The sequence below is a fragment of the Anser brachyrhynchus genome (assembly GCF_964034855.1).
Source record: "Anser brachyrhynchus genome assembly, chromosome: 22".
NCBI lineage: Eukaryota > Metazoa > Chordata > Aves > Anseriformes > Anatidae > Anser > Anser brachyrhynchus.
The window spans coordinates 1,919,607-1,923,617 of NC_137715.1; the positions used below are offsets into that span (position 1 = coordinate 1,919,607).

Sequence of the window (4,011 nt, forward strand, 5' to 3'; positions counted from 1 at the left end):
ATCCCTGCCCAGGCCAAAGGAAAAACATAAAATACTTAGCTAGAGCAGTCACTCTTGCTGTGGAAAATAAATGCTTTGAAAGAAAAAAAACATCAATGGAAATTAGCAAAGCTGAGGGTAAAAAAATCCATGCCCTGCCCGTGCGATATTTGAAGTATTTTTTTTTACATGATTTAATGTCATATAATTACAGATACCAGTTCCCATTGTTGAACTGATTCTTTCATTCCACTTATTGAAGTTTCTTAAAGCTGATTCTGCTCTTTTTTGTAGTCAGCGGCAGAAGGCTTTTAATTTTACAAGGGCAGAATCTGGCCACACTGTAAACTCCATGGCTAGAGATGTTTGTTCCTCCCGTATTGTACAGTACTTGTCATAACAGAGATCAACTTCTAAATGGAGTTCTTAGGTACTATGGTGACACATCCAAATGGCTGCACTTCTTTTTTCTTTTAACATTTAACGGATGTTTTAACAGATATGCTAAAAAGAAGAAAGGGAGGGATTCTCCATCTCCCATCTACACATCCTACAGAGCTCTGGGTACATTTAATGGTCAGGATACCTGGTGGCCAGCTCTGCAGCTGGTGTAAATCAGCATTACTTCACTGCCTTTAACAGAGCTTCAGTCCATCATCTGAACTGAGGATCTCAAGGCCGTACCTGCTCTGCGTGCACTGCGTAAGTGAGCCTGCCAATGTTCCAGCAGCACAAATCAGCCTGATAAGACCCAAAATGTGAGTAGCAAAGTACTGTTTCATGGAGACACAACCCCTGAGAAATATAAGAGTTTAAACATTCAAAAGGCGAGTGAAAGGATTTCTTTGGAGAGCAAAGTCCAGTGAGCAAGGGCCCCACTGTGGTTTGTGCCTCAGCTGGAGTGACAGCACAACTGACATGCAACTTTGTGTATCCTTCGGCCCTGTCAGGGGGAAGTTATTGATGAGTAAGAGCCATTCTTTAAGGTCTCCACTCCAGCCCCTTCCTCTGGCTCAGGCCCCATTGTGGGTCCAGCCCAGGGAGCAGTTTACAAACCTTGAGTGGAAAAAAAGCCTGTTTGTACTGCAGGGAGAAGCCATTCCCCGTGGCTCTGCTGGAGGAAGGCAAATGTACACCACACACAAGCCAGAGACATGACCTCCAAGAACAAAGTATGTATGTTCAGTGATGCAACAGTTGTGGTATCTGTACATATTTATGTGATCAAAACAGAAGGTTTCATCCTGCAAAGTGCTCCTTGTCCTCAGTGTTAGTCTGCCACCCCAACCCACCCCCCACTCCTGAATTCAACAGTTAGATATTTTTATTAATAACTCAGGCAGTGTAACAGAGCATTATGTGCAGCTGATTTCAAGATGGAGAAGGGGGACAGAGCTGCAAGCCATTCAGAAAGCAGGGTTTGAATTCAGAAAGAGCAATAATCTGAAAGGATTTAGGACAATAAATGCTAAATTCCACAATTGTGAAGGAATAATCAGCCACACAGACGTGAACTGTGGAACAAGTGTCAAAGAAGCAGCTGTGCAGGAAAAGATCTGGTGCAATCACTGCTCCAGAACTCTTCAGTTTTGGTTCAATAGATAGTAACAGAACCGAGGCATGAACCAAATTATGTCAGATTTGAGAAAAACAAAAAAAAACTCCTCACTCTCCTCAGCTCTAACAAGTGCCTCAGCTGGCCCAGTTTTGGACACCACAAGACAATAGTTTAGAGGGAGAGTAGCAAAATAACTTCAGGCCTAGAAAACATGGCCTCCATGGAGAGACCTAAAGTAGCAGATGAGTGTAGGGAGGAAACTGGTAGAGAAATTTATCAATCTCCAAGTACATTAAAAGCTGCCACAAAACGGAAGGTAATAAAGCATTTCCCATGTTTGCTGAGGACTGGACAAGGGGTAGTGTGTTCAAACTGCAGGAAGGGAGATTGAGGTTAGGAATTAGGGAGAACTTCTTAACAGTAAGGATGGTGAAACACCAGCATGTACTGCTTGAGGGGGCTATGGGATCCCCAACGCTGGACATTTTTGAACACAATAAAACTTAAATGTCTGACTGAAATAACGGTTCTCACTTTTGAAGGGGAGATTGGCTGATACAGCTTTATCTTGTATGTTTCTATAACTGTGACTTCCAAGTGCTCTTGAAATATATAATTGAAAATGTACATAAACCAAACTCAGCAACATAAACTCTACCTGTTGCAAAAGCAGACAATAAAGAGGCACTGAATTTGTTAGTGAAACTTTCGGTAGTCATTTTCTTAATGTTTTTCTCACACCCAGGTAATAAAAGCAGAGCCATTCCTTCAGCAGCTCAGACCTAAGCACCCCCAACCATGTGTGGCTCTCTTTTATTTTTTCCCCTACTACCAAATCGTGACTTAAACTATAATAAATCAAAGGGAACGGCTGCAGCTCATACAACACATGCAAAATCACAAGCCTCTAACCTTCACCTTCAAGATTTCCCTACAAGGATTTCAACATCTGGAGCCCATTCAGCTTGAAGTGATGACAATTTCCAATAAGCGTTAATGGGGGATCCTGCCCAGTCTATACTCTACAACTATAATTCAGTCTGTCTGTCCATCTGTCAGGGTTTATGACAGCCAGAGCTCACCCACACAGGAACAAACTACAGCTACAGATTTCTTAATGAGCACATAATGAAGTCAACCTGCTTCATTTTTTTCAGCTTGGCTGATCATTTCCAACAAGCAGACTTCTCTTTGCTCTACCAGCTCTCAGTGCCAGGAGCATGTCGGGCTGCAGATGAGCTGACAGGGATGAAAAGCCATAAACAGGAATCTTGGGAACACAAGGCTCTCACACTTTTACATAGGCAAGTAAACCGTGAGGATGACTTTTGCTGCTTTTGGATTAGACCCATAAGAACCCTTGGGCTGATTAAACACCCCAGAAATTGCAGGTGGAGCTGCGATACCCGTTACCAAGCAGCTCTGCTCCCTGTTTGTGCATCTTGTGCTGCTTTAACTGCAAAGTCCCTCCTTGCCTCCTTTGTGCAAGCACCCAAAGTGAAATCTCAGCATGGTAACACTCTCAGCGAGCTGACCGTGGCTCCCCTCTCCTCAGGCTGAGGCCAATGTCATCCCTATGCCACAGACAGCCTCACAAAGCCTAAGAGGGCTGGCCCAGGGTTGGTGCCCCAAGATAGTGGCCTAGACCTTGTTCTCCACAGTCAGCATCATGTCAGAGCTGAAGTCTGAGGCAGCCCGAGTTACTTCACAAACAGCTTCATCACACATTGCCTCACAGTCTCTGTTGCCTGAGAGCCCCTGTCACCTCTGAGCCTGTATTGCCTCAGAGTCCACATCACCTCAGAGACCACAACATTTCAGAGCTCAGTTACCTCAGAGCCTGCTCCACCTCAGAGCCCAGATCACCTCAGAGCCCAGATCACCTCAGAGCCCAGATCACCTCAGAGCCCAGATCACCTCAGAACCCAGATCACCTCAGAGCCCAGTCACCTCAGAGCCCAGATCACCTCGGAGCCCAGATCACCTCAGAACCCAGTCACCTCAGAGCCCAGATCACCTCAGAACCCAGATCACCTCAGAGCCCAGATCACCTCAGAGCCCAGTCACCTCAGAGCCCAGATCACCTCAGAACCCAGATCACCTCAGAGCCCAGTGACCTCAGAGCCCAGTCACCTCAGAGCCCAGTCACCTCAGAGCCCAGTCACCTCAGAGCCCAGATCACCTCAGAGCCCAGTCACCTCGGAGCCCAGATCACCTCAGAGCCCAGATCACCTCAGAGCCCAGATCACCTCAGAGCCCAGATCACCTCGGAGCCCAGTCACCTCAGAGCCCAGATCACCTCGGAGCCCAGTCACCTCAGAGCCCAGATCACCTCAGAGCCCAGTCACCTCAGAGCCCAGATCACCTCGGAGCCCAGATCACCTCAGAGCCCAGTCACCTCAGAGCCTGCGTTGCCTCAGAGTCTGCGATGCCTCAGAGCCCAGATCACCTCTGTGTTGCCTCAGAATTCATGT

The 4,011-nt window shown here is 46.6% G+C and overlaps 1 long non-coding RNA gene across 1 annotated transcript; it reads right to left on the minus strand.

Moving 5' to 3' along the window:
• Positions 1-3,266: 3,266 nt before the first annotated feature.
• Positions 3,267-3,805, minus strand: LOC308181789. Its single transcript, XR_013941590.1, has 3 exons — positions 3,753-3,805; positions 3,639-3,670; positions 3,267-3,403 (listed from the first exon to the last, which is right to left on the minus strand). It is a non-coding gene; the product is annotated as an uncharacterized lncRNA (long non-coding RNA).
• Between the last annotated feature and the right edge of the window lie 206 nt (positions 3,806-4,011).